The sequence below is a fragment of the Ambystoma mexicanum genome, chromosome 9 (assembly GCF_040938575.1).
Source record: "Ambystoma mexicanum isolate Mex_15411 chromosome 9, UKY_AmexF1_1, whole genome shotgun sequence".
Taxonomy (NCBI): Eukaryota; Metazoa; Chordata; class Amphibia; order Caudata; family Ambystomatidae; genus Ambystoma; species Ambystoma mexicanum.
The window spans coordinates 137,387,893-137,400,085 of record NC_090931.1 but is presented as its reverse complement, the minus strand read 5'-3'; positions in this window follow the sequence as shown (position 1 = coordinate 137,400,085).

The window sequence follows — 12,193 nt, the reverse complement described above, 5'->3', positions numbered from 1 at the left end:
TGGAGAAGAATGGCCTGAATGCACAGTGTGCCGTATTGGCTGACTCACTGCTGGACATCTGAGTGTTTGGTTGCCTGAGTTTGACCCAGCAGAATGAATGGGAGATCAACAGTATATCTGGGGGCCTCTCACTGCTAGAAATCGTTCAGAAGCTGAAGAGAAACTGGAGTGGTAACTGAAACTTGACCTTCAAGCCCTGCTGGAAGAGAAGAATTGCTGTTGCTCTATTTCGCCGATCTGAAAGCGGTTGTGTCTCCAAGAACTGATCCAAGAGATGACCTGGTAAGGAGACCTCTTCCCGAGCTACGAGGGACCATCGTGCACCAGCTGATCTTTGCCAAAGCTCCCTGGTAGACAAACCTATGAAAGGCTGCCGACCAGAGACGGGGACTGCTGCAGAATACCAAGGAGAAGCACCCGGATTGTTGTCTGTCAATGCTGACCAGAGTCGCAGTGCCTCCATTGCCTAAGAACATTTGATCCAAGGACGCTCTCGTCTGCACCATCGACCACTTTGTACCACGGAGAAAGTCGAGGCCGTTGACGCGCTGAGGGGCATCCACAGGTGTGTTTCCTGCCACCTAAAGACCACTGAAATGCCGGATGACTCAACGCCCTTGCTAGCCCACAGTTCTTCAAACTCTTTGCAGTCCTGATCTATCGATATCGAGGTGCCCCGCACGCCTCTTCCTTGCAGGATGTCTATGCTCTGTCGTCGACGAGCACCACTAGGAATGAAGCTGCCACTTCACCGCCGTAGTTCACCCTGTTCTTCGCCAGACGTTTGATGACCCATGGCTCATGCCTTAAAGGGAGTGCACTCAAGAAGGGCTGTCGATTTCCCGACGAGGCACTCTACAACACCAGGTATTTTGGGGTTTCTGAACTATTGGAAAGACTTTTGTGAACAATATATGGACTGGGCTTGTGATATATCTTTATTCTACAGGTTGCCCAGGTGGGGGGATCTCGACACAGAACTGTGTCTAGGTAACGAGGCCAGTATTCTGCCAATTTTTCTAACCAACTGCTTTCCTCTTATATCTATTGTTGGTTTCCTTTGCAAACTGATTTGTGTGTCATTTAACCGTACAGTTGATGCACTTTAAAGATATCGAATAGTGAATATGATACCACGTAGAACTGTATATTTACCATTGTAGATAACCGAGTACAAAGTGAGTTATCGTGATATTGTACATAACCTTGAACATTAATTATATAAAGACTGTGTTTTTTTTAATACAGTGTGCGGACATTCCTTTGTGGGTGCTTGGGGACTACACTGTACTTAAGAACCAGCCCGCATCACCTCCTGAGAAGCTAGGCCCTGATTGCTTGTCAATTGCTACCAACAATAGAGAATCTTGGCTGGGGTCCTCTGTGCCTCTCCTCTACCATATAGAGAGCAGGAGTACAGACCCCCCTCTGCAGTCTTTAAATACACACCCTAAACTCTCATAATGTGCTGATGCTCAGCAAGCAGTGCATTGTGTTATGGTGGAGCACACATCCCTTGCATATGTAAAATAGCCTTAACTGTCGACCAGACAAGGATTTGCTTAGAACAGTCCTAAGGGGATATTAGTGATATTTTGCATCTTTGCAAGTGCAACATTTGCCTCATCGCAAAAGACATATATTCCTTCAATGGATTATTGTTCCAGGGAAATGTTTGTTCCAGTGTTAGCCCTTTTTCACCATCGAATGAATATTTCTTTTTGTACTAGGGCAATTTTTGCCCTGATGCTAATTGCACTTGCACCAGTGCAAGGCTTCTGTAATATGGCCTCAAAGTGTGAAGCACCACATGTGGTCCTTCCTGCGCTGTAAGATGAGTTGTTGGTTGGATTCTGTGCACAGCCAATGCACAGATCAAACATATTCTACCTGAGGTATAGGTCAGGTGAGTATTCAAGTGTGCATGCAGACACCAAGTCATTCTGTTTATTTATTTATTTATTTAGATATTTATTACAGTTATATAGTGCAACTAACCCTGGGGCATCTGGGTGCTTGTTTTTAAGCATATGGTTACAGGTACAACAATCTTGGGCATCATGAAATTGGTTACATCCAGTTACTTTCAGCTTCGTCATAACCTTGTACATACTTGCAATTTACGTGTGTGCTTAAGGATTTGGTTACATACAGTTAATTTTAGCTTAGTCATAATCTGGTATGTACTTTCGACTTAATCTTAATCTGGTGCATAAGAATTGGTTGCCTTCTGATGCTTTCACGCTGGAACAGACTTTGAGTTCATGGATTTGGTTGCCCCCAGTTGCATCGGGCTTATTCAGAGGCCAGATGCGGGTGCACCAAATAATATATTGAGAGGTGAACAATTAGGTCGGGGGATCAGCTGGGTATTCATTTAATGCTAAAAGTATGGTGAAGTGGCCTCTGGGTCCCATTGGGCAGCTCGCGCCATCTAGTGGGGCTGAGGGTGGAAGATAGTAGAGTTAGTGGGGTTTTTTTTAGGTTATTTCACAGGGATGAAGAACAGAAACACATAAATGTGTTTTGGGAATGGTGAAAAAGCAAGGTATGCAGGGAGAACAGTTGGGCCTCCCTCCTAATGGGCACTCCTTGTTGAGCAAAGTATATCAGATCAAATGTCTTGACATTGGATGCCCATAGGACCATTGGTCTATCATTAACAAATCAAAACACAAAGTTATCATTATCAGTAGTTCCTAATGCCCACTCAACAGCAGCGCATCTTTGTTTAGATTGCAGCATTAAAGAAGGCAAAAATGCTGATACACTTCACAACGTCTACTTGGCTGGGTGTGAACACACTTTTCTGTGTGATACAACACAAAACCCAAAGATCAGTACTCTTTGATGACAAATTGCATGCGCCAGTCACTGCTTTCAGTTGTGATGTTGATTTCTAGAGAAATGTGCAGCAAAACAGCTCCATGAAATGTGAGAACAGCTTAAGGTCCTGATGAATGCAATAAAATAATTGGATTTCAGAAACTGGTTGAACAATCCTTAGTCTATGAAATGTCCAGGACATAAGCAATTGGAGCTTAATGGAATAGGTTTATGGTATGCATATTCAGGGGATAGTGAAATACGTTCAGCAAATCTCCCTATGAATGTCTACTTGTTTTAGGACTTGTTGGAATTGTCTGTATGAATATATTTCATGTGTGTTTAATCATGAACTTGCCATGCCTAGAGACCAAAGCTCCTCTACTCCGCAATGGCGATGCCTATTATGGCTGAAACATGTCCAACTGGTGCTATTAGGCAGAAGGCTTGTGACCGAGCATTTTGGACTGGACTGCCCACTTTGGGGTGAGGCCAAGAAATATCCGAATTGGGATTTTCACCTTTTGCAATGGCACTGGAAGCTAAACAGTGATAGTCTGGAAGGTTCCCAGAAGCAATGCTAGTGATAGGAATCATTCAAAACCTCCTAGCCACCATTCTTCTGTTTGACGTCCTTGTTTGTTACATAGTACAAATAGGTGGTCAGTTTGATAATCAGCGCTCAGGCTCTCGACAGGCAGTGCCTCAGTTAATGAAGACCTTTCTTCTCTCTTCTGACCTTTCTCACTCAATGTCTCAGGGTGCAGTGTTTTAAAGAAGGAACACATTCTCATTTGAGTTTGGACATCACTTCGTTTTGGGCTTCCAGGCTCAGCTTCCCATGATGCAAAATTTCCAGCAATTAATTAAGACCCCAGTCTACAAGACTCGGTTTCCCAGAGTGCAATGCTTGTTCTGTCAGCTCACATTGGTCCTTGGATTCATTTGTCCAGTGTGCAGTGGTTTTGGTAACAAATGCTCCAGAACTTTGCTCGGGCGTTAGAAACTCAGCTTCCCAGAGTTTCATGGTTCTGACACAACGAGCCCTGTTAGTTTACCCTGGGATTTGGTTTTCAGTCTTTCAATGTTTTTGTCTCAGTCAACAGATTTGTTTGCAATTTGGTTTAGCATTCACATTTATCTGATTTATTTTGGCTTTGTGGACTCGATTTCCCAGTGTGCAACTCTTCAGGTTGCACATGCTCTTTCGGTTCAAATTGGCTTGTTAGGTTCAATTTCCCAGTATGCAATGGTTCAGGCAACACCTGAACACATTGGGCTTTTGGACTTTCCATGCCAGTAGTCAGTGTCGCCTTACACAGCTTCTTCTGCAACAAAGCTTGCCAAAGTGCTTGCATCTTTTATCCCAGCATCCAAGGTACAGCTTTACCCCTTAGCGCACTCCGGCTCTTTCTCCGTCTCTCAGCTTTGCCCCGTTCTCGTCATCTGCCATGATCTCTCACTCACTTGCTGGACCCTCACCACTACTGGCCTCTTCTCTGTGGTGCTCGGCCTTGCTTCTCTCTCTGCTGCTTCTGAGCCTCTTTCTTGCTTTGTGGCAGAGGTGTAGCCAGGATTGTCTCATAAGTGGGGCCTGCATCTAATGCAGTTGGGCGCACCTATGTGACATTAACATCTGTAAATGCCCCCACAGCTCTGCAGAGTGGGCATTTACAGATTTTGGGTAGGCCTTGCCCGCTCAGGTCCTACCCTGTCTACACCTCTGTTTTGTGACATTGTGTGCCCTCCACTATCAGCCTCTGCCTCAACCTTTGACTCTCAGCAGGATTAGTCTCCATATTAGCAGCCAATCAGGTTCCGCGGACCGCGGGCTGAAACTTGTAATGTCAGCCTCAGGCTGCCTCTCCCGCCACTGGCCGCAAATCTCTCCCCCACCTCCGTGTCCTCCCGTCCATTTAAAAAAATATATATATATGTAAATCTCCCCCTTCTCCACTGTATTTACCTGATAGCGGCGGCACGGCCACAGCGCGCAGTTGCAGTAGCAGCTGCCCTTTTACAGCTGCCATGGTCATAGAAGAGGTTCTCTGTATAGAGCTCTGCCTTCAATAACCATGGTGGCCACTTTGATTCAGTATTTTTATTAATTCAATGGGACACACGTGGCGTCCAGTAGAATGAATAAAAATAGTTTTTTTAGCACCCCAGGTTACTGCTTGGGTAACCTGTGGTGATAATAGCATTAACCCACCCCTTGTTCCAAGGACTGGGATTGTGGGTTAATGGCCCTGTTCCCTCATTATAGGCCCTTGCTTTGGTCAGGCCGATAACTTGGGCTGCTGGTCCGTTACCCCCCATTACCACAATAACTTCAACACTTCCTCCAGAAATACCTTCCTACTCTAGCTCTTCACTCCTTCACCTCCACCTCCCTCAGGGTCAGTCGCTTCTCCAAGCAACGAGTTGGAGGTAGATCCCTTTCCTCGGCTAGGGCCTCCCTCTGGAACAGCCTCCATGATGCTCTGAAACTTGAGGAGAACCATCTTCAGTTCTGTAAGCATCTCAAGACCTTACTTTTTGCGTCTGCCTTCACTCTTCCTCTCCCCTGCTAATCTGTCTGTTTTTGCACCGGGCTCCTGATTACAAAATGATGTCGGGCCCAGATTCCTGCCCTCCCAGCCACACGCCCGCACTGCCTCCTGGCAACCCTTGCACTTGGGTCTGTATCTGCTACCCCACAGTCCCCTTCCAGCACTTATCAGACACCCGTTGTCTACACTTTATTCTCGCACTTACCACCTGCTGGCCGCACTATCTGTTGTTGTTCTACATTTGTTCAGCACTTTCCACTCCTCCCCTGCCCCTTGCACTCCCTCTTCCCTCTCCCCTGCACTTGCACATTCTCAATGTCACTGGGCCTAGTAAGATCCCTTGTTTCACCTCCCTTGTTTCACCTCCCTTGTTTCACCTCCCTTGTTTCACCTCCCTTGCCTCGTTACGCTCTGAAACACTTGTGTATGGGCGCAATACAAATATCATATCATACCATATCATTACAGCCCTGAGAATGGGGGTTAACGCTGTATGACTGCTGCCGGTCTCTGTGTCTGGCATGCAGTGGACTCCTTTATGCCGGGCTCGTGCACGTATCCTTTTCACTTCATCAGCTGCTCATACGACTGGTTCACCTTCTACCATTTTCCTGCTGGCGCTCTTGGTGTCTCGTCCGTGGTTTTATGCTTAACTTCATCATAGGGAATGGGTGCACTCTTTGGCGTGACTCTTGCACAGTAGCTGGGCGAATGTGTCATCTCAGTCTACGCCTCTGGCCCAGCCCTCTGTCCACAGGTGCATGATTTTTCCTCTCTTTCCTGCAGGGTTTGTGAAATAATAGTGGTACCACAACCCATGTCACAGAACCACTGCCATCCATCAACATATTTTTGAGAGTATCTCTATTGGTCAAAAAATGGTACTCCATCAAACACTCCTGGTATCTCTGTAGCATAACACTTTGCTTTCTGTTTGAGTTGTGCTAAAGTGTAGCTCAGGAGACACAATATATTTTTAAAAAACGGTGGGAGGAGAGGAGCATCCAGGGCATGCAATGAACTTCCAGCAGGAGCCTCGGTAGGCCTGAGCTAAGTAAGGTGGCAAGATAGCTACTGCCACCTGGAGCCTTGTCCATATGATTGCCTGCACATGTCTTGAGTGTGCCCAATCTCCCATCAAAAAGAAAAACAAGATGGCTGCCAACAGAGTAAAGAGAAAAATGACCACATCCCTTTCCTATTTATATTATGGCAGCCCGACACAGATAGGAAGGAGTGCAGTAATGGAAGCTGGGCCTGCATGTAAGTCGGTGGATGGGTGGGGATATTGGGGATGAGGAGCGGTTGTTAAGGGGTCTGCAGAAGGGACAGGAGGCAGCAGCATTAAAGCTCAGAAAATCAGATGGCCGCAGAATCACCTGCAGTACACTTTGGGAACACTACAGGCAATTAGGACTACAAGTGTTAGCACAATTTCACCTTTGGTACAAGCCTGTACTACACAGTAAAGTGGTAGCAATGGCTGAGCAGCCAGACTTTCTCAAGAGTTTAAGTGAGCAGTAGAACAAGATACACAAAGGACCAACCAATACAGTGATTCAAATATACACTTACCCAAGGTTTCTTGGTAAAAGAATATACATGTATTTACTCAGTCAGTTAGAAAACATTACACTAGCATAAGCAGCTCAATATCACACACTAATAAACCACAAAAATACAACCGGTAAGTAAATGAACAAGTTTAGCTCCAAAATGAAGTGGGAGCAAAATGGCACTTCACATACTTAATAAAGGGGTAAAAAGACAAGGTTATAAGAATAGACAGCCCAAATACATTTATAGGCAGGACAAAGGGTTTCAGTTAAATACAATCAGCAATTCTTCTCAATAGGCCTGGGCCAATGGCAATGCTTCAGAGTCTTTTGTATAGGATAGCACAGTTCTGGTAAGTAACAGTTAAGTCTTTGCCACAGATATTAAAAGAATCTGGCTAGGTGAAAAGTTTGACAAATGTTAAGGGAAGGACAAGCTTTCGTAGTTGAGAAAAGTTTCACGCACTTTCTCGATGGCCGAAAAGATTTCAGGACTGCGTTGGCACAGTACCTTGTCAATGAAGAAAGCTGTAGCTGAGGCAGTTGTTCCTGGCAGTTCGAGCAGATCTCGCTGTTCCTGTACTTCAGTCGTGGGGACAAGAAGGAGGACATCAGGGGGTTCCTGCACTGCCCAGGCATGAGGCCAAAAGCTGTAGCTAGACTTCAGTTTAAGGTGTGAGTGCCTTAAAATCCACGGGCTGGTGTCCTTCCCTCTTGCTATCTGGTTTTCAACAGTACTCTGATAAAAATTCGACCAGATGGGGACGGTCTCCAGGTGGCTTGCGAGTTGCTTGTTCCCACCAAACTCAAGGGAAGAAGTTAACCTTGACGGGCTTCTCTGTAGATGGAGTTTTAGGCAATTTGGACCTGCAGCAGGGCTTCACTGGTCGTCCAGGAGTTGCAGTAGTCCTCTTCCTTCGGCTAGTCTTCGGTTCTTTCGTTCCAATGGTCAACTATGCTTTCCAAGTCCCAGAGACCTGCTTTTAAACAGTTTTCCCCCATTCATTCCAGCCTGGCTGTCACTCACACAGCAGGGTGGTTGTCTTTTTCCGGACAGCCAGCCGGCCAATCATGCCAGAGTGCATTCAGTTCTCCTAGCAGACTAAGCACAGGGAGTTTCGGGCACCTCCCTCACATCCTGTCCACCCCAGACACTCAGGCGCCAGAGGAGGGCTTCAGCACTGAAGCCCGCCAAAGGCCAATGAACAAAGGGACCAAACCTGGTTTGGTGCACAGAGACAAACACAAGAAGGACCTTTCGTAAAAGAAATGGCGAAAAAAGATGACCAGAGTCTGTTTTTACAGATAGGTCTTGGGCGCCATATTGAAAAACATGGCTGACCCGATTTTTAGCTACCGTTGTTAGCGGTTGGGAAAAATCATGGTAGTTGGATCTAAACCACTGCCACAAGCCATTTAAAGTAGAAAAGGTTCACATTTTACTGTTACATGAGTGTGTTGACTCAGGGGAAGCTAGGCAACCCCTCCAGCACTCTATAGGAAGATAGTGTGTGCTGGGTCAGTAAATTTAAAGAGACTAGTAAAGTCAATTTAACTTTACATGCTCTGGGAGACAGTAGTCAGTTCCAGAGAAGGTTTTTTAACCTTGGGATGTCTGAAAGACATAAAGAAAAAGATGATGCCACTGGAGTTATTTTTAAAACTCCATAACCAAAGAACACAGAAGTAAAACACACACAAAATACATGGAAGAGTGGGACAAAAAGTCTCACACTATTCCCACGTAAAAAAATCAAATCCTAGAAATCCAGCAAAGTTGCTGGGGGTCTCAAAAGGTAGGGGAAATTAGCACATATTGAGAATTCTCCCTAACAGCGGCAAACTGAGAAGGGGCATAAGTGACAAGTGGAACTGGCAGTTTCGGCCTACATTTCCAGCCACCTAATTGGCTGATCACACTTTCCCGGTTGCAAATAAAAAAAATGTAACCCATCCCTTTGAAACCAACCCAGGGTTTTTATAACGTTTTCGTTGTTTATCAGTAGTTCATGTTCACTTTATTGCAAGACAAAGACATAACTGCTAATTAAAAAAACGATCATGAACACAAGCAGGGTGCTTCGTGTTCACCACTTTCTCTTTCTTTTTAAAGGTTTTTATTGCCCTGGTGCCAGTGGGACACCTCTCCCATGCCCAAGCGGCACCTACCTGTCTACAGAAGGAGCCTTGTCCAAAGACAGCTGTCTTCAGTGCTCGGTGAACTTCTTCAACCATCTGAGTGGGCAGCGGGCGTGCTTTCCCTGTGGTCCAATGGCAGAGCAGCCAGAGGAAGGCCAGGTCACATGCATATGTCTTAAGGATGGCCAACTCTTTCAGGTAAACTACTTTTACGCTCAACATTAAATCATATCAATTAAGACAGTTTTTCATTAAGAGGCTTGATTTTTGTTTTTTTGCAATAGCATATCAGAAATCTTGCAACTGTCATTTCCTTTTATCTAGATCCATATTATTTAAATGTTTCCTCCCAAACCAAATATAAAAAATGATGATTCAACTGTTAAAGTTTCTGCACAATTTCATTAGTAAGCAACACAGATAATGTCAACTGATTTTATAAGTAGGCCTGCTGCTGGGTAGGAGTTGAAGAAATCAAGGGTCTCATGTCAAGTTCCACAGTGAGGTAAAAAAATGGTGGTAATTCCTTTACCGCCACAAACGGAATTACAACATGTTTTTACTGCACTGCCAAATTTCGAGTTTCACCGTGTGGTGGAGCTGAACGTAAACCATCCACTCTTAAGCCATACACGTATTTATCTTGCAAAAATACTGCTGGCAGCAAATCTGTCAAAAATGGACTCCAAAAATTGGGATTTACACCACCACACTCCCATTCATAATCCCTTGGTAATGCCACAGGAACTAGTGGTTGCCACGGTGCACAGTTTTAGTGGTAAACCGGCAGATTTACTGTTGCGTTGCTGCCACACTCGCAATGAGTCCCCATGTTTGCTTTTGTCAGTGGTACCGATCCCATCTTTTTCATGAGGAGATAAATGACTCTTGGATATAACAGCAGGGTTGCAGGGAGGCACTTGTTTAAGGACCTGCACTCGTAGCATTACACCATGAAGCTTCCCTTTTGTGAGTAAGTGACCTCTGTGTACATCCTGCTAATCCCAGGATCTGCTCAACAATCTCCTACACAAATGCCATCACCGCTGGGATTTGTGAATTATCCCAAGAGTTACCTGTGTGATCGGAGGTGCTCAAGAATTACTAATCACATTGCAGGTACAGGCATTGATGCCGAGTACATGTGGCCAAGGAGGCAATTTACCCTTAGTTCATCACCAATTTAGCCTGGAACCTCACTTTGCTCCGGTAAAGATGCTTGTAGTTTGAGGTTTCTGTCCATACATCCTAAGTGATCGGTGCACAGTGTCAGTGTTGCTGGAGGTAAACTGCCGTTGGCGTTAAAGTCATAGGGCCCGCTTTTCAATAGAATTGAGCCCTTGTAAAATGCTTTTGTAAATCAGGCCCATATACATGAACTGCATGTGATGCAGTGATTATGGGAAGTATCAGGGATCCCCTGCTGATAGAAAGCTGCAAAGGTAGCAGAGCAGGTTGAATAAATGTTGCTGGGATATTATGTGGAGGACTGGCAGTAGGATCTTGGCATTTGTTCACCAAGTCCTCTTGAGAATGTCCTATAAAATGCACTGTTTCAATCTGAGCAGCAGTCGGACTCCCTCAAAACAATCCGAATCCTTACTTTTATTCAGGGCAAGTGAATAGCCCTCATTAGAGGTTTGCCGGTCTGGAATTAACAGTGCAGGTAGAACCGTACCAGCACCCTTTTCCGGACCGGCAAAGTACGAGAACTGCAGGTGGGTGCTGTCTGACATGGCGGGCAGAATGGCACCCGCCCACATAGATGCCTGGAAACACTGGCCCAATTACAACATGGTGCCAGTGTTTCCGCGGTTCCGATTCCCGTGGAGTCCTATCGGACTCCACGGGAATGGGGATTTACAGAATTGCCGGCGCCGGATTTACTGGACCACCGGGGCTGTAATGCCCCAGTAATTCTGGTGCTGGTAATTCACTACGGGTCTGGCGGCAGCCACCCGGTTTTACCGGCATGGCTACCGCCGGACTCGTAATGAGGGCCATACCCCCATAGTGAAATTGAAAATTTGGCACCCATGGGTAGAGGGTCATCAATTGAGAAGATCTCCTACATGAAGCTGGATGACAAATATTCAAGGAAACAGCAAGAATGGATTTTATTTTTACAAATGTTTAAGCAAGTTGGTGGATACCTTCCCTACGCACCGCTAGAGAGTATGTAATTAACAGTAATGACAAAATCACTTTTTCTCCACAGCCAAGCGATGCTCACTGTCCATGCGCCCCTGGATATCAGCATCCGGCAGAGGGCACTTCGGAGTGCATCCGCAAAGTGTACCCTATATGCAGGGATGGGTCCACCAGAAACCAGGATGGGGCATGCTTGACTAAAGAAGGATGGGCCAGTTATTGCTCCAATCAGGTATACAGCTGCTGTGTTTGCTGATCTCACCTTATGATTGTGTTCTGGATGTAGGAAACCCTGTCTAATAGCACACCTGTCTCTCTCAATTATTTTTCCTTTCAGGCTTTTCTCAAATCCATTCGTTTCATAGGATTCCTTTCCAGTAGAATTTGCAGCATTCTGGAGTTTATCCAATTTTTCTCCGGTGTACACTTTGGAAGTAGCATTTAACCTTTCCAAGATGAATCAATTCTATGTGAAAAAGTTGTATTACATATGTAAAAATATATATATATATATATATATATATTACTTCACACCAGACTCCCACTTCTAGGCACTGTAAAATGTGCTGTCCTTATTTAATTTTACTCAATTTATACCTCAGAAGGTCGAAGGGTTGAGTCTACCCAGCTGGGATTCGAACCTGTTGCATAGATAACCAGGGATACAAGTGTTTAACTTTCTGAGCTATCTAATAGGATAAAAATGTGTAGGTGTGAAATGTATATATATGACCAAGTCCTCTTACCTTTTGTTCTATAGGGGGCATTGTCATATGTATCTGTTTATTTAATTGATTAATTATTGTTACAGTTGACACAGGTTTTGTAGGCCTGTTCCCTTGGTGGGTTTATTTTTTAACTCTTAGCACAATTTACATGTAAGTCTCCATAGAACACTGTACTGTCTGGCTTGGGGCCTGGCTTTTCGGACAATACGAAGGTTTGCAATGGCCAAAGGCCATTCAGTCA